Source organism: Hemiscyllium ocellatum, chromosome 22, assembly GCF_020745735.1.
Source record: "Hemiscyllium ocellatum isolate sHemOce1 chromosome 22, sHemOce1.pat.X.cur, whole genome shotgun sequence".
Taxonomy (NCBI): domain Eukaryota; kingdom Metazoa; phylum Chordata; class Chondrichthyes; order Orectolobiformes; family Hemiscylliidae; genus Hemiscyllium; species Hemiscyllium ocellatum.
In genome coordinates, this window is record NC_083422.1 from 53,020,936 (window position 1) to 53,040,409 (window position 19,474).

Here is a 19,474-nt window from a genome sequence, read left to right on the forward strand (position 1 = left end):
GTTTAGATTAGATTCCCTACAGTGTGGAAACAGGCCCTTTGGCCCAATAAGTCCACACCGACCCTCTGAAGAGTAACCCACACAGACCCATTTCCCTCTGACTAATGCACCTAATACTATGGGCAATTTAGCATAACCAATTCACCTAACCTGCACATCTTTGGACTGTGGGAGGAGACCAGAGCACCCGGAGAAAACCCACGCAGAAACGGAGAGAATGTGTAAACTCCACACAGAAGGTCACCCGAGGCTGGAATTGAACCTGGTTCCCTGGCACTGTGAGGTAGCAGTGCTAACCACTGAGCCAGCATGCCGTCCTACCTGTCTAGTTTGTGGATACTTGAGCTAATTATGATACACATTCTTCCATGTTGCCCATGAATCTATCTTTTTATGTTTAGGAAATCTCATGGTCTGTACGAGACCTCCTCAATCCTGATGGCCAATATTGTTGTCAGTCCTCTTGCTTCAGATGTGAAATCTATCATTGTCACTTCCCTCCCTCAAAGCTGCAAGCATTGACATTCTCATCTGTCCATTTACCTCCCCTCCCCCATTCATTGCTGATGAACTTGAATTCTAAAATGATTGCTCATCTTTGCTGGAACTTTCTAAAATTTTATTCATTTGTGGGATGTGGGTGTTGCTGGCTGGGCCCTGCAATTATTGCCTGTCCCTAGTTGCCCCTTGAAAAGGTGGGGGTGAGCTGCCTTCTTGAACCACTGCAGTCCACCTGCTGTGGGTTGACCCATAATGCCCTTAGGGAGGGAATTCCAAGCTCTTGACCCAGAGACAGTGAAGGAACGGCGATATATTTCCAAGTCAGGATGGTGAGTGGCTTGGAGGGGAGCTTGCATGAGGTGGCTTACCCATGCATCTGCTGCCCTTGTCCTTCCAGATGGAAGTGATCGTGGGTTTGGAAGGTGCTGTCTGAGGATCTTGGGTGAATTTCAGCAGTACATCTTGTAGATAGTACACACTGCTACGACTGAGCGTCAGGGGTGGAGGGAATGGATGTTTGTGGATGTGGTGTCAATCAAGTGAGCTGCTTTGTCCTGGATGGTGTCAAGGTTCTTAAGTGTTGTTGGAGCTGCACCCCACATCCAGGCAAGTGGGGAGTATTCCATCACACTCCTGACTTGTGTCTTGTGGATGGTGGACAGGTTTTAGGGAGTCAGGAGGTGAGTTACTCATTGCAGTACTCTTAGGCTTTGACCTGCTACTGTAGTCACTGTGTTTATGTGGTAAGTCCTGTTGTGTTTCTAGTTAATGATAACCCACTATTTTCTATCAAGGGGTGCTGGTTAATTGTCTCTTACTGCATGCTTCGCTGCTTCCAGTCCAGTCATCCATATCAGGAAGTCAATAATGACACCCTTTGAGTCTGTGACAGGGATGAATTATGTCTCCTTTTCATCCTTGGCCCATTTTGCAGTCTCTGACAAAGTTGACCCCATCCTCCTCCTCCAGTAGCACCTCACTGACATCATGATACTGGCTAGGACTGCTCTCCCTCCTACTTCCATTCCAATCTATTTCGTGATGGCCTCATGATTATTAATCCAGAGATCCAGGTAATGTTCTGGAAACAGAAGTTCAAATCTGACCACGGTAGATGGCGGAAATTAAATCCAATCAAAGTCTGGAATTAAGAGTCTAATGATGACCATGAAATCATTGTCAATTGTCAGAGAAACCCATCCTTACCTGGTATGGCCTACATGTGACTCCAGACCCACAGCAATGTGGTTGACTCCGAATTGCCCTCTGGCAATGATGCCCACATCCCATGAATAAAAAAAAACACAATGTAGCTACAAACTACATTGTGGGCGGCACGTTGGCACAGTGGTTAGCACTGCTGCCTCACAGTGCCAGAGACCCGGGTTCAATTCCCGCCTCAGGCGACTGACTGTGTGGAGTTTGCACGTTCTCCCCGTTTCTGCGTGGGTTTCCTCCGGGTGCTCCGGTTTCCTCCCAGAGTCCAAAGATGTGCAGGTCAGGTGAATTGGCCATGCTAAATTGCCCGTAGTGTTAGGTAAGGGGTGCAATGTAGGGGTATGGGTGGGTTGCGCTTCGGCGGGTCGGTGTGGACTTGTTGGGCTGAAGGGCCTGTTTCCGCACTGTAAGTAATCTAATCTAAAAAAGAGCTGCATTAGAACTCACCTGCAATTACTTCTCCTGCTTCCCAAGTGTAGTGTAAGGTGAGAGGAGGGTCCATGGATGGAGAGGCACAAGACAATTGAATGATTTGAGCACAAGGACAAGTGAGGACTTTAAAGTTGAGGCATTGATGAATTAGGAGCAAATTCAGCAATACCAGCCACCAGAACAGACAAATAGAGCATCAATATAATGTTACATTAAAAGTATAGAAGTGTAGGCCATTTAGCCTTTCGACCCTGCTCCACCATGCAATATGACCATCAAGCTCAATACCCTACTCCTGCCCTTTCCCCATATCCCTTCATCCCTTTAGCCACAACAGCTACATTTATCCCTTTTCTTGAACATACACAATGTTTTGTCCTGTTTTGTTACAGTAAATCACGGTGTATACACCAAGAAGACTGCAGATGCTGGAGAATCAGAGAACCAGAGGGGATAAGACAATATCAAGGAAGGTGGAGATGAGTTCGGTGGGACAGGAGCAGGCCGAGAGGATGGGTCAGCCGGGGTAGACAGGCTTGCGGATCTTGGAGATAGAACTGGCAGTGCGGGGTTCCCAATCTATGAGGTTGAAAGCTGTTGGTGGGAGATCACCTGAGGTGATGAGATTGTGTACAGTCTGGGAGATGATGGTTTGGTGATGGGGAGGTGAGGTCATGGTCAAGGGGACAGTAGGAGGAGGTGTCTTTGAGTTGGCGCCCGGCTTCAGCTGTGTAGAGGTCAGTGCGCCAAACTACCTCTGTGCTCCCCACTCCCTCCGTTGGTTCGATGAAGGGCTTTTGCCTGAAACATCGGTTCTCCAGCTCCTCAAATGCTGCCTGACTTGCTGTGCTTTTCCAGTGCCACACTCTCGACTCTGATCTCCAACATCTGCAGTCTTCACTTTCGCCTAAGTACATACTAAAGTCACACTGACCCCTTATCAGTCAGTGCCTGCAATCGACCAGATGATATTGAGTATGCTGCTGAGGAGATATGCAGGAGTTTAACACCTTCCCACACAGAGTAGATCTAACATGGCAACCAATGGACAGAAATGGGCCATCACCAATGGTTCACAGTTTCTATTCGGCGTATGCATCAGCCACCTCATGTTTGGAAGGATTTTACAATCCTTCACCCATCAACGTATGGACAACATTTCACACTGTTGATTTTGACCCAGGTTTGGTTCAGTAAGGAAGGCACAAATCATTTGTTGACCAATCAGCTATGACCGTTTACAAGCAGTGAACGATCTGACACAAAGCTCTCCCTGTAGCTTCCTGGAGACAATGTTGGTTCAGCCGTGGGTCATAAAGAGTTAAAAGCCAGCAGCACTCAGCATTTACTCTGTAACCAACGTCAATACAATAAGAATTGCTGATCGCTTCTGCTGGCTTGAGGGAGGAGCTAATTTGTACAATTCAGACACAAAGTCCAGCATGGTCACTCAGTCATAAGTCTGTGTGGCGGCTCCTTTTGAATTTAGCTGATAGTTATTCAAATCTGGAGCCCCTGTAATTGTTCTCTGGGGTATTTATCAGCTTAGACTGCTCAAAGCAGTGAGCCAGTCTGGAACTGTTGCAGAGAGAAGGTCAGGATGTGTAGATCTTGTATAAGACGATAAGGGATTAAGAAAATATATAAAAGTTGGCTATAAAATATAGATTATTTTAGAGATTGTGGACCACGTTCATTATTTATCAGTTTCCTTGGCAGTAGCACAGTGCAGTCTCTCTGGCAAATGTATCAATGGTTATATTAATGTTATTTATTTGTCTGTTTGTCCGTTATTCAATAAATTGGTTCGGCAGTAAAGGCATATAACAAGGTGATGGTGTACTGCTGCCTCTGATGCTTTGAAGAAGATCCTTTGAAGAATCAGGATTGATCCAGGAGCTAAAACAATCGGCAGAAAAGGTCTCCTGGTCAAGCTTGTTACCAGGGCAATTGTAAATAATCTTGCAGCTAGGTAACAAATGCTGAAAGGTACCAGGAAAATCCTTTCGAGAGGCAAGTCTATCATCGTAACCCCATCTAGCCCACATGTGACTTCTGACTCACAACTTCCTTCTGTTAACTTCCTTCTGCAAGACATTCTGCTCATAGGCAAGAGTGTGGTGCTGGAAAAGCACAGCAGGTCAGGCAGCATCCGAGGAATGTCCTTCATGATGAAGGGCTGATGCCCAAAACGTCGATTCTCCCTCTCCTTGGATGCTGCCTGGCCTGCTGTGCTTTTCCAGCACCACACTCTCGACTCTGATCTCCAGCATCTGCAGTCCTCACTTTCTCCTCCCTGCTTATAGACAAGGTATAGACACATGTGAGTGGGAGTAGGCCATTCTGCCGATTGTGCCTGCTTTGCAGTTCAACATAATCATGGCTGATTGAACGACTTTTACTCCCTCCATCCCCATAATCCTGTACCCCACTGGTAATCAGAAATCCATCAATCCACCACCTTAAGGACTGAACTTCCACAACCCCCTGTGCAAGAGAATTCCAAAGGTTCATAACTCCGAGAAAAAACAATTGTCCTAACCTTGGATCTAAGTGGCATCCTCCTCATTTTTCAGTTGGTTCTGGACTCTTCACTAGGAAAACCATCTTACGTGCATCTCGATTGCCTATCCCTTGAAGTATTTTCTCAGGTTCAATGAGATCAGCTCACGTTCATTGAAAGTTTAGAGCATGCAGGCTCAGTTGGCTTCATAGGGTATTTCCACCAACCAAGTAACAAGGCTGAGGAACTTTCATTACACTCCATCTACAACAATAATACCCTTGGTGCAGTCTAACCAAGCCCCTATACAATCAAAGCAAGACTTCATCACACCTGAATTCAAATCTTCTTACAATAAAGGGTATTATTTCTCTGTTCTTACAAATGTCATGATGGAAGATGAGGGAGAGGTTGATTAGGTTGGAGCATTGGAGGCTGAGGGGTGGCCTTATAGATGTTTATAAAATCATGAGGGACATGGATAGGATAAATAGACAAAGTCCTTTCCCTGGGGTGGGGGAGTCCAGAACTAGAGGGCAGAGGTTTAGGGTGAGAGGGGAAAGATATAGAAGAGACCTAAGGGGCAACTTTTTCACGCAGAGGGTAGTGTGTATATGGATTGAGCTGCCAGAGGAAGTGGTGGAGTCTAGTACAATTGCAACATTTAAAAGGCTTCAGGATAGATGTAGAACAGGAAGAGTTTGGAGGGATATGGACTGGGTGCTAGCAGGTGGGACAAGATTGGGTTGGGATATCTGGTCGGCATGGACAAGTTGGACCGAAGGGTTTGTTTCCGTGCTGTACATCTCTATGACTGTATGAGTGTAAGACAAAAAATTGAAATAAAGTGTGTCTTTTTTACTATAATTCTATGTTCTATGACTGGAGATACTGAGGATGAAATGCAGAATTTTTCTTCTTCAAACTAGTTCCTGGGTGAGGGACTAACGGATGGACTTCTGCAACTATAATTCTCAAATATTGAAATCGTTCGTTTTTGAAGCTCTTGCCATGAGAAGACAGATGCATACAGGCACGAAAAGAGTTTCTGGAAGAAACTGTGTGCTTAAAAACAACCAGATATGTGTCGTATGCATTAATCTCGCATACACATCAATCTATATTCCATGTACTTCAGAGAGTATGGTGACTCTCTCTAGCCTTACATCTGCTCCTTGGCAATCCTGAGAAAGACAATGTTCTCTCTGGAAAAATACACCCCGCTACCATAGCGATGCTGAGACCTTCTTGGCTCCCAGTTGCCACAGTCAAACAAATTTTCCCAAATTTTGTTCAGCGCGGTTATTTTCATTGGTGACCTGCAGGTCTATTATGAGCCTCAGACAATGAGTTGAGAGAAACCTGTTAATTTAAACAGAAGTCAGATAACATTCAGCCTCAACTGTGGTGTCTTAGCATTTGAGATTACTTACAGTGTGGAAACAGGCCCTTCGGCCCAACAAATCCACACCAACCTGCTGAAGCGCAACCCACCAATAACCCTGCATTTACCCCTTACCTAACACTATGGGCAATTTAGCATGGCCAATTCACCTGACCCGCACATCTTTGGACTGTGGGAGGAAACTGGAACACCCGGAGTAAACCTACGCAGACACGGGGAGAACGTGCAAACTCCACACAGTCAGTCGCCTGAGTCGGGATTCAATTTGGATTCAATGGAGATTACACCACCCTGACAATGACAAGCATAGTGAAAAGCTGGTCACAAAGGTCATGAGGCCAATCCCAAGTGTCAGAATTAACTGCAAAATGCTTTGAAACCTGCAATACAGTCTTAAAAAATCAAATAGAGATCCTGCAGCCCACTGCGTTTCTCCTAGCCCTTTTGAAAGTTCTATCCAATTAGCCACACACTCTTTCTTTATAGCCCTCATTGTTTCTATTCTCTTTTAACTGTCTATCTGACATTTGTTGTTATTGACCATGCTTCTCCTCATTTCACCTCCCACTCTCTTGAAGGAAGCTGAGTGGAAGGGCCCAATGGATAATGGAAACACCACCACCTGCAAGTTCCCCTCCAAGCCCCTCTTGACAAGCCCCACCTTCCAAACCACAACCACTTCCATCTAGAAGCACAAGAGCAGCAGATACATGGGAACCACCTCCTTCAAGTGCCCTTCCGAGCCACTCACCACCCTGACTTGGAAGTATATCACCATCCCTTCAGTGTCACTGGGTCAAAATCCTAGACTGCCTCCCTAACAGCATTATGAGGGTACACGAGTTACCTGGGAAGTGTTGGCCTAGTGGTCTTATTGCTAGCCTATTAATCCAGAGCCCAGGTGATGTTCTGAGGGCCAGCGTTCGAATCTCACCATGGCAGATGGCAGAATTTGAATTCATTAAAACAAAATCTGGAATTAAGAGTTTAATGATGACCATGAATTGATTGTCAGAAAAACCTAACTGCTTCACTAGGGAAGGAAACTGCCATTCTGGCCTGCATGTGACTCTAGACCCACGGCAATGTGGTTAACTCTTAAACTGCCCTCTGGACAATTGGGGAGGGCAATAAATGCTGGTCAAACCAACGACATCCACTTCCCATGGGTGAATATAAAATAAAATGGACTGCAGCAGCTCAATAAGGCAGTTCACCACCTCCACCTCAAGGGAATTTAGGAAATTAGCAATAAACATTGGCCCAGCCAATGGTTCCCACATCTCACAAAAAAGAAAATGAAACTCATTTCAGAAAAACAGAATCATTATTTGAAGCTGAACCTTGCTTTCAGGACTGGCTTGGGGATTTGTTAAACATTTTGTGGGGTATTTTTATCTCATGACATGTGGGCCCAGCATTTATTGCCCGTCCCTAATTACCCTAGAGAAAGTGGGGGTAAGTTGGCATGACCAAAGCTTGCTCATCAACACAATATGTTCCTACAGTGATTGCCAAATGTTTCCTTTACAGGGTATCCACTTGTCACCAGTATGGTGCCCGCAGCAACTGTTCTAATATCGATCGTCTAGCCACAATAATGTCTTGCCTTTACCCCTCTTACACTTACCAACATTAATTGTTCCGTATCCCACAGTGATCAAAACTGGGAACTCAATATTCAAGGCTATTTAATGTTCCAGAAGACAATGCAAAACAAAAAAGGGGCATGTGGTAGCTTTCTTCATAAAAGACAATATCAGTGCAGTGATGAGTAGGGAGATAGGTGAAGAGATCATGATGTGGAATCAGTTTGGATATACATCAGAAACAGCAAAGGAATGAAGACATGGGTAGTGTCATACAGAATACTGAATGGCCTAGACAGAGTGGATATTGAGAAGATGTTTCCATTGGTAGGAGAGTCTAGGACCCGAGGGCACAGCCTTAGAGTAAAGGGAAGACCTTTTAGAACGGAGATAAGGAGAAACTTCTTCAGCCAGAGAGTGGGGAATCTGTGGAATTCATTGCCACAGAAGGCTGTAGAGGCCAGGTCATTGAGTATATTTAAGATGGAGATAGATAGGGTCTTGATTGTCAAGGGGATCAAGGGTTAGGGGGAGAAGGCGGGAGAATGAGGATGAGAAATTTATCAACCATGATTGAATTGTGGAGCAGACTCAATGGGCTGAATGGCCTAACATTTGCTCCTAAATTTTACGGTCTTATGGTCCTATGTTCTTATCTATATCCCCCTGAATAGTTGTCCCACTGTCAGCACGATATAAATCAGGAAATAATGGGGGCGTCTAAGAAGGGTACTATATGGGTGATATCAATCTGCATGTTGATTGGAAAAAATCAGACAGATAGGAGCAACATGGAAGATACACTTGTAGAGTTCATCAGGGATTGTTCCTTACAGCAATAGTTTGTAGAACAGGAGTCAGTTAGCTCAGTTGTCAGGCTGGCAATGCAGAGTGATGCTAACAGGTGTGGGTTTAATTCCCATGCCAACTGAGGGTACCAAGAATGCCCACCTTCTCAACCTCACTCCTTGCCTGAGGCATGATGACCCTCAGAATTAAATTCACCACCATTTGTATCTCTCTGATGACAGGGCAGGACAGCGATGGTGTGATTTAACTCTGCAGAGCCAATATTTTAGATCTAGTAATGAGGTAGAATTAATGAGGAATCTCATAGTTAAGGGTCCTCTAAGGGCCAGCAATCACATGAATTTCAAATTCAATTTGAAGGTGAGTCAGTTGAGTCCGAAACCAAATGCCTTCAACTCAGGACAATTACAGAGGTATGAAGACAGCCGGGAAAATAGACCGTGGGGAAGGTCAGTGGTTGAGCAGTAGCAGACATTTAAGCTAGTATTTTATAATGCTCAGCACAAATATCTTACAGTCATATAAAAGGATTCAATAAAAGGGAAGAACCACCTGCCATTCACAAAGTTGGTCAAGGAGAGTATCCAACCAAACAACTAAGACACAAAAAAAACATGATAGAACAGAGGATTGAGATTATTTTAGTAAGCAAAAGCTAATGTGGGCAGCACAGTCGTTAGCACTGCTGCCTCACAGCGCCAGAGACCCAGGTTCAATTCCCTCCTCAGGCGACTGACTGTGTGGAGTTTGCATGTTCTCCCCGTGTCTGCGTGGGTTTCCTCCGGGTACTCCGGTTTCCTCCCACAGTCCAATGATGTGCGGGTCAGGTGAATTGGCCATGCTAAATTGCCGTAGTGTTAGGTAAGGGGTATATGTAGGGCTATGGGTGGGTTGCGCTTTGGCAGGTTGGTGTGGACTTGTTGGGCCAAAGGGCCTGTTTTCACACTGTAAGTAATCTAATCTAATGACTGAGTACATAAAGAAGGAGAAATTGATTTTGAAATTGGCATGAAATATAAAACAAACATGGAGAGTATCTGTGGGTAGGTAGAAAAGAGAGTAGCGACAGTCAGTGTGAGACCAATTGAGGATGCAATTGTGCAATTAATCATGGGAGCAGGGAAATGGGAGATTATTTAGACCAATAGGTTGCATTGGTCATCATTGTATGGAGGGCACCCTAAACATCCCATCAATAACAGGAATGTAAGGGGATATGGTTAGGTTAAGTGATTGAGCAACTAGAGTTTAAGGTAGGGAAATGTGAGGCCATGCACTTTGGTAGGAAGAATTAAAAAGGCAGGCTACTATTTAAATGGAGAAAGAAACTCCAAAAATGTGCAGTGCAGAGGGATCTAGGCAATCTTGTGTATGAAACACAAAAGGTTAGCATGGAGGTGCAGCACATAATTAAAAAGGTGAGTGGAATGTTGGCTTTTATTGCTAAGGGGTTGGAGTTTTAAAATAAGAAATAACTGTCACAACTGTACAGGGAGTTGGTGAGACCCCTCTGGGAATACTCTGTATAGTTCTGGTACCTATAATTGAGAAAGGGTGTGTTGGCATTGGAGGGGAGCCTGGGCAAGACTCTCCAGCTCGTCATCAAAATAACACCACGATGTTGGTTACACGCACCCAAGGGGGCTGAAGCAGAGAAAATAGGAGCAAGGGTAGGCCATTCAGCCCATTAAGCCTGCTCCACCATTCATTATGATCACGGCCCATCCATTATCTCACAGCCATATTCCCACACTCTCCCTAAACCCCTTGTCGCATTTGGTGTCAAGAAACCTATATTGTTTTTTCAATATCTTTAATGTCAAAGAAGCGTGAATTGGTGGGATTCGCTATGCTAGACTGCAGAGGATGTTGGGACACTGAATAAATTTAAGGAGAAGACGACAGATTTTTAAAATTTTCAACAGGTTGAAGAGTTATGGTGAGCGGGCAGGAGAGCAGAGTTGAGGCCAAGATGAGATAGGCCATGATTGTATTTAATGTGGAGTAGGCACAACTCCCATTCCCATTCCTAGTTCTTATATCCTCATGCCTTTACTGGTGAGGTGTGAAGAGGAAAACATCCTATGATCTTGTTGAGTGTAGGCCTATATCCACAGGTCTCCCCAATAACCTTAGTAACAAGATCTAATTTACTAATCCAACTTGTAGCTAACTGTAACCAAAAGAGAAAATGCTGGAAAATCTCAGCAGGTCTGGCAGCATCTGTAAGGAGAGAAAAGAGCTGATGTTTCAAGTCTAACTGACCCTTTGTCGTTGCTTTAATTTGCTTAAATTAAGCAGTAATTTGCTTTTATTTTGTAGCTAACTGTATCTTGTTTAAAGGCAAGAGGCTCATCTCCTTAAGACTCACTCGTGGTTGGTCCTCGGAAGGTGTAAATCAAGTAGGCCCCTAGATTCTGTCAAGGAAAGAGGGGATTGTCTGAAAATAATGTGATCACATTCAGATAGCGGTGACATTGCAGTCATTAACACCAATGCTCATAAAAAGGAATGGGTGTGCTTCAATGATAACTTTAAGGTTTAGACCTTGTATGAGACTTTGCAAATTGAGGTCAATGGACCATTTTCACCCCTGGTCTGCTGTCAGGTGTTCACCCAAGCTGCCCCTATCATATCAAGAAACCAGATTCTGGAAAATTTGTGTTAGCATCCTTTAGGGTCTCCACCAATCAGGCTGTTGATGAGTCATATGATCATGATAGTGTTTACAGATTGCCTCATTCTACCTTGAATCCCCAACAAGCCCCCAACATCCAAAAATCCCACCCCCAACAACCCTCCACCCAATAACCCCCCCCATGCCCAACAACTCTCCACCCTCAGCAACCACCAATCCCCAATGACCCTCCACCACAATAATGCCCACCTCTAACAAACCCCCACCCCAACATCCCCCACCCCCAATAATCCCCCACCTCCAATAACCCTCCCATCCCAACAACCCCCCAGCCCCAAGAACACTCCACTCCAACAACCCCCACACCAACAACCACCCCACCCCCAACACTCCACCCCAATAATCCCACGCCTCCAACAATCCCCTACCCCAACTTCCCCACCCCCAATAACCCCCACCTCCAAAAACCTGCACTCCAACAACTCCGCACCCTCAACAACCCCCACCACAACAAACCCACACCCCAACACCCCCCCACCCTCAACAACCCCCACCCCAACAAACCCTCACCCCCAAAAAACCCCACCCCAATAACTCCAACCCCAACAACCCCTACCCCCAAGAACGCTCCACCCCAATTAACCCCCCACCTCCAACAACCCCCACCTCCAACATCCCCACCCCACTAACCGCCCACCTCCAAAAACCCGCACTCCAACAACCCTCCACCCCATCAACTCCCACCCCAACAACCCCCCACCCCCAACAACTCCCACCCCAACAACTCCCCACCCCCAACAAACCCTACCCCAAATAAATCCCACCCCAACAACCCCCATCCAATAACCCCGATCCCAATAAACCCCCACCCGCAATAACTCCCCGCCCCCGACAATCTCCCACCCCCAATAACTCCCCACCCCCAACAATCTCCCACCCCCAATAACTCTCCACCCCCGACAATCTCCCACCCCTGACAATCTCCCACCCCCAATAACTCCCCACCCCCAACAATCTCCCACCCCCAATAACTCTCCACCCCCGACAATCTCCCACCCCTGACAATCTCCCACCCCCAATAACTCTCCACCCCTGACAATCTCCCACCCCTGACAATCTCCCACCCCCAATAACCTCCCATTTGGAGAATGGACTGGACAATAATTGCACCTGGAAACCACCAACAATCCACCTTATCAACTCTGCTTTCATCTCAACGCGTGCTGCCGGACCTGCTAAGTATTTGCAGTCTTTCACCGATGGTTCTGCCTTACCTTCTTACATAAACAACAGTATGTCACTCATGAAAGCATTCAAACCAAACAAAATGTTTACATTATTTGAGCTGTACACTGTCCTTCACATCCTCACTGCCAGCTAACATAGCAAGCATCACTTACCACTCCTCCCACGCCAAGCACCATCCGGCCTTTGTTTGTTCTGTGATAAATACAGGTCTTCAGATATTTCTTTGTGTTCAAGTTGATTCTACCCAATGCTTTCTGTTCCTTAGCTGTTTCCCAACTGATTCATGAGCTTCTCTCACTTGTAGTTAGGTTGTCTAAAGCAAAGGCAAACCCTAGAAACTTACACTTCTATAAACTGGAGAACTAAGAAGTCACTTTGTCCCTCAGGCCCGAGTGATACACGATCTAACTCCATATCCTTTGATGCTTGTACCTGTGGCTTTTCGACATAAATCTCAGTTTTTAAAATTACCAATTAATCTAGCATCAGTTGCCACTTGTGAAATAGAGTTCTAAACTCATAGCATTGCATAATTTCACTCCTGGTTCTAATTTTTGCCCTCTGTCCCCAATAATCCTAGACTCTCCCACCAATGGGAATGGTTATTCTTTTAATCCCATCTGTTCCCCTGAAAATTCTGATTAAATCATTCTCTTAAACCTTTTAAATTTCAGGGAATGCGTTGTTCAGTCTCTGCTTGTAATTCAAGCCTCAGTGTCTAGGGATCACTCAGCTTAATCCCTCTAATATCGCTTTCCTGAGGTGTAATGCCTAGAACTGCTCCCAATAACTCAAGGTGTTTATTTTTTAAATTCACAGGATGACAATATCGCTGTCTAGGCCAGCATTTGAGATTTGATTAGAATTCCTACAGTGTTGAAACAGGCCCTCCAGCCCAACAAGTCCACACCAACCCTCCAAAGAGTAACCCACCCAGACCCATTTCCCTCTGACTAATGCACCTAGCACTATGGGCAATTTAGCATGGCCAATTCACCTGACCTGCACATCTTTGGACTGTAGGAGGAAACCGGAGCACCCGGAGGAAACCCACGCAGACACAGGAAGAATGTGCAAACTCCACCCAGACATTCACCTGAGGCTGGAATTGAACCTGGGGCCCTAGTGCAGTGAGGCCACATTGCCACCCCAGTTATTACCAATCCCAGAGGGTAGCTAAAGAGTCAGCCATATTGTGGCGAATCTGAAGGCAGATGTATCCAGACCAGGTAAGGATGGTGGGTTTCCATCCATTAAGTACATTAGTACATGTCTAACCATGGCTGTGTCTCACTGGAGGACAACACCCACTCCCTTTCACTTTCATCCTTTGGCTGGAAAGGTCAGTATTCCACTTATGAATATTTTCTGTGGCTCGTTACAATATTTTCGTGATCTGGACTCACATGGATCTTCATGGTTTCTCATTTTCACCAGATGGAACAGGGTTTGTTCTGAGGAAGAATGGCCTCAAGTTTGTCTTTACTGACATCCATTTGCCACGATTTTGCTTAATCTCTGTAATTTTTTATACTTCCATATACCTTGCTCACAGTGCTGCTTACCTTAGTGTCATCAGCAAATGCAGATAGACGGCTTTGATGTCCATCATCGGAGCTGGTAATAAAGATGGTAGTTGGACATCTTCCTGAATCAAATCTTTGTTGTAAACCCCTTGTTGCAGGTCAGATACTGTCCAACTTTCCTGACACTCTGTCCCTTGCCTCTCAGCCAATTTCCTCACTCTTGTCAATAATTTGCCTTCAGTACCACCAGCTCCCCCCTTTATCAAGCAATCCTTTATGGGGATCTTATATCAAATCTTTCTGGGGAGTCCATGTACATAACATCCAGAGACATTCCCCTGTCTATCGCTGCAATCACCTCCTCAGAAAAAAATTCAATCAGACTCACCCTTTCCAAATTCACACTGGGTCTCTCTCCCTCAAACCTCTAATTCCCCTTTCCCAAGGTATCCCATAAAGAAACAAATCTGACACTGAGCCAGATTGGTGGAGGTGAGAACATTTAACCAAATGCTTGGTCAGTAATGTAGATGTTTAAAGAACACCGTAAAGGAGGTCGGAGAGATGAAAGACATTCTTAATTTCAGTGTTTCTGAAGAAGGGTAATTTCTCTTGAAATGTTAACTCTGTTTTTCCCTCTCTACAGATGCTGCCAAACCTGCTGAGTATTTCTTGCAATTTCTGGTTTTGTTCGTTCTAGATTTTCAGCACCCACATTTCTTCATTTTATTCTTAATTTCAATGAGGAATAAAACTAGCCACAGTGTCACCCCCTCACTCAGCTCCTTCCTGCTGCTTTGTGTTTTAAACCTAGTTTTATTCCTAGTTTTAAAACACAGGGAAGCAGGGTGGAGCAAAGGGGACTGTACCGTGGCTCAGTGATTAGCACTGTTGCCTCAGAGTGCCAGAGATCCAGGTTCAATTCCAGCCTTGGGCAAATATCTGTGTTGAGTTTGCACGTTCTCTCCATGTGTGAGCGGATTTCATCTGAGTGCTCCGATTTCCTTCCACAATCTGTAACCTATCTGCTCCATATGCTCCTAGGAAGGATCACTTAACTGGAAGCAGTCAGAATCCAGACCAATGGATCACTCAAATGTGAGGAAGTGGGGTAAGTGTGCCGGCCTGATGGTAAGACTGAGGCCACGTGGATTCAAGACCTCCCTTCCTAGCTTACTCCGAGTCACGGTACAATCTCTGGAGCACACGATGGATGAACTCGGATCATGGCTCAGCTTCCAACATGAAATGTGGGACCGTTGTGCACTCTGCTTCACAGAAACCTGGCTCAACCCATCCATTCCCGACTGCGCACTTCAGACTGATCATTTCTCTATCCACCATATGGACCGTCCAGCATCCTCGCATAAGATAAAGGGTGGTGGGGTTTGCTTTTTAATCAACAACTTGTGGTGCTTGGGCATTGCAACCCTGGCAGCCATTGCTCCCCAAACCTTGCATTTTTCACCATCAAATGCCGCCCCTTCTATCTACCATGGGAATTTACCGCTGCTATACTAACTGCTGTGTACATACCACCACAAGCAAAGGTTGAGGAAGCTCTGGATGTGCTGTACTCCACCACTAACATCCTGGAGGCAGAACACCCCGAGGCCCTGTTTATTGTAGCCGGTGACTTCATTCAAGTCAATTTAAGGAAAGTGTTGCCCAAGTACCACCAGAACATTACCTGCGTCCCCAGGTGCCTGAACATTTTAGACTACTGCTTCAACACTGTGAAAGATCATAGCACTTCATCCCCTTCCCTCATTCCGGGAACTCTGATCACAATGCCGTGATTCTTTCCCAGCTTACAGGCAAAAGCACAAGCAGGACACCCCCTCACAGATACAGGCCTGGTCGGTGGAGGCAGAGGATCAACTCCGATGCTGTCTGGAGTTGGCTGATTGGGCCGTGTTCAAACAGGCCGCGGGTACCTTGGACGAGTACACTGCCACTATCACAGACTTTATCAGCAAGTGTGTGGAGGGCTGCATACTGAGGAAGTCAATCCAGGTGTTCCACAACAGGAAACCCTGGATGAATCAAGACACACAGACTCTGCTAAAAACCAGGTGTGAGGCCTTCAGATCAGGAGACCCACTCAAATATAAGGAATCCCAGTATGACCTTTGCAAAGCCATTAAGACAGCCAAAGACCAATACTGACCCAAACTAGAGACCCAGACAGACACCCGGCAACTAAGGCAAGGACTGAATGACATCACAGGTTCGAAAAAGAATCAGTGCAAGATAGTAGATGATGCCACATCCCTCCCAAATCGCCTCAACGCCTTCAACGCTCGCTTTGAGCAGAATTTCAGCGGAGAGGTAACACCTATTCCAACAAGTCCTGATGAACCTATCCCAACAGTCTCTGCATCAGAGGTCAGAACGGTTTTCCTTCGTCTGGATCCAAGGAAAACGATAGGACCAAATGCAGTCCCAGGCCGTGCACACAGATTATGCGCAGATCAACTGGCAGAGGCCTTCTCGGACATCTTTAACCTCTCCCTGCAGCAGGTCACTGTCCCTGCCTGTTTCAAGAGGCTAACGCCATCCCTGTGCCTAAGAAGGCTCATGCAGCATGTCTCAATGACTACCGCCCAGTGGCCCTAACTTTGGTGATCATAAAGTGCTTTGAAAGGCTGATCATGGTGTTAATCAACCCCAGCCTCCCCACTACTCTTGACCCACTTCAATTTGCCTATCAGACCAACAGATCCACATCAAATTCCGTATCGCTTGCCCTTCATTCCTCCCTGGAACATCTTGACACCACGTACAGCTACATAAGAATCCTACTCATTGACTACAATTCAGCCTTCAGCACTATTATCCCCTCAAGACTGATTACTAAACTTAGTGGTCTCAGACTAACCCCACTCTCTGCAACTGGATCCACAGTTTCCTGACCCACAGGCCACAATCAGTGAAGATTGGGGACAATATTTCATCCTCACTAACACTCAAAATTGGAGCCCCCAGGGGTGCGTACTCAGCCCCCTCCTGTACTCACTGTATACCCATGACTGCGTCACCAAATACCAGACTAATACCATTTACAAGTTCGCTGATGACGGCACCATAGTCGGTCAAATCTCAGTTGATGATGAAACAGACTACAGATGGGAAGTGGAAGACCTGGAAAAATGGTGCATTGAGAACAACCTAGCTCTCAATGCTAGCAAAACCAAGGAACTTATTATTGGCTTTCAGTGGGATGTTACTCATGCTCCCCTACACATCAACAGCATGGAGGTGGAACATGTGGAGAGTGTCAAGCTCCTGGGAATAGTCATCCACAACAAGCTTTCTTGGACTCTGCATGTAGACACACTGGTTACAAAGGCCCAACAATATCTCTTCTTCCTCAGGCAGCTGAGAAAATTTGGCATGATGGCGAATACCCTTGCTAACTTTTATAGGTGCACCATCGAGAGTATTCTGTCTGGATGTATCACTACCTGGTATGGCAACTGTACCATTCAAGATTGGAGACAGTTACAGAGAGTGGTGAACACGGCCTGGGCAATCATAAAAGCCAACCTCCCATCTATAGGATCCATCTACCAGGCCCGCTGTCAAGGAAAGGCCGCTAGCATTCTCAAAGATCCATCCAACCCTGGCAATGTTTTTCTACAACCTCTACCATCGGGGAGAAGGTACAGAAGCCTGAACACAAGCACCAGCCGGTTTCGTAACAGTTTCCACCCGAATGTTGTTAGAATACTGAATGGACTCACAAACTCTTAGCATTCGCCTGTATCTGTGTTTTTGTTTTTACTGTTGTTTACCTATTATTTATTTATCTATGCTACTTAACTCTGGGATCTGCTTTTATTGCTCGCAAGATAAAGCTTTTCACTGTGGCTTGGTACACGTGACAATAAATTCAATTCAACTCAATTCACAATCCAAAGATGGGTAGTTTAGGTGAATTGGCAGTGCTAAGTTGCCCATAGTGTTCAGGGATGTGTAAGTTTGGTGCATTAGTTGAGGGTAAATATAGGATAATAGGGGAATGGGCCTGGGTGGGTTGGGCTGAAGGGCCTGTTTCCACACTGTAGAGAGCTTTGCACAGGCTGGAGGCTAGAGGGTTATGGATTCAGAACTGTAGCTACGGATCCAGTTTCCACTTTAATTAGGCAGTAATGGACAGGCTTGTCTCCTGTCTTGTGTAACTCAGCGATCAGCTGAATGATGAAAGGATGAGAATGAAGGCCAATTCTGATTGTCTTTTAGCTTCTCACCAGCCAGGCTGGATGGAGCCACCCTCTCCTTGCACACAGCTGCAAATTAGATAACCACAGTCAGTTGGCTGTGGAAGGCAATCTATTCCGTTCTGAGGCAGCTGAAACATGCTCTCACCCAACAATCCCAAATATTTCACATACAGCATTTGAGTTACTTGAGAAATAATTGTAGCTGGGAGGTTGTGGCATAGTGTTTCTCATAGAATCCCCTAGAGTGTGGAGGCTGATCATTCGGCCCATTGAGTCCATGCCAACCCCCTGAAATGCATCCCACCCCATAACCCTATCCCTGTAATCCGGCATTTCCTATGCCTAATCCACCTAGCCTGAATATCCCTGGACACTGTGGGCATTTTATTATGGCCAATCTAACTAACCTGCACATCTTTGGACTGCGGGAGGAAACCCACACAGAATGTGCAAACTCCACACAGACCATCGCCTAAAGGTGGAATCAACCCTGGATCCCTGGCACTGTGAAGCAGCAGTGCTAATTACTGAGCCACCATACCACCCTAATATCGCCTGACTAGCATTTCAAACTCCGAGGATAATGTTCCAGGGATGTGGGTTCGAATCTCATCACAGCAGATGGTGAAATTTGAATCCAGTTAAAATCTGGAATAAGTGCTGCCCAATGATGACCACAGTTAATTATTGTTAAAAACCCACCTGGTTCACTAATGTCCTTGAGGGAAGGAACCTACACATGAGTCCAGACCCACAGCAATGTGGTTGACCCTTTGTCACCCTCTGGGCAGTTAGGAATGGTCAGTAAACACTGGGCAAGCTAGTAACAACCACACACTGGGATCAAATAAAAAAAAGTTTATTCTTCCACAGGGCTGTTAGGAACTGTTGCCCATCTCCAATCCCTTGAACGGTGTGCCTTGATGGTGCCACTTCAGAGGGTTGTTATGTGTCAGCCGTATTGCTGGGGTCTGGATTCACGTGTAGGTCAAACCAGGCAAATAAAGCATGTTACCTTCCTACCCAGAAGGAAAAACTAGTAAAATTGGCAAAATGGGGTTTACTGGTCCATCCGTCTTGTATTTTTTAACCACATGCCTGGTACATTCTAAGTAATAATGGTTTTTCACTCCAGACTAAGGACATTGGTAAACCAGATGAGGTTAGAACAATCTAGTCAAACTTTCCAAAGCATTTTCCCAAACGAAATTTGCTTTGAAGGAAGGTGGAGTTCTACTGGCATTATCATTGGACTGTTTATCCAGAGACCCAGGTAATGTATTGGGGACCCAGGTTCAAAACTTGCCATGGCAGATGGTGGAATTTGAAATACATTTTTAAAACATGGAATTAAAAGCCTAACAATATCATGAAACCA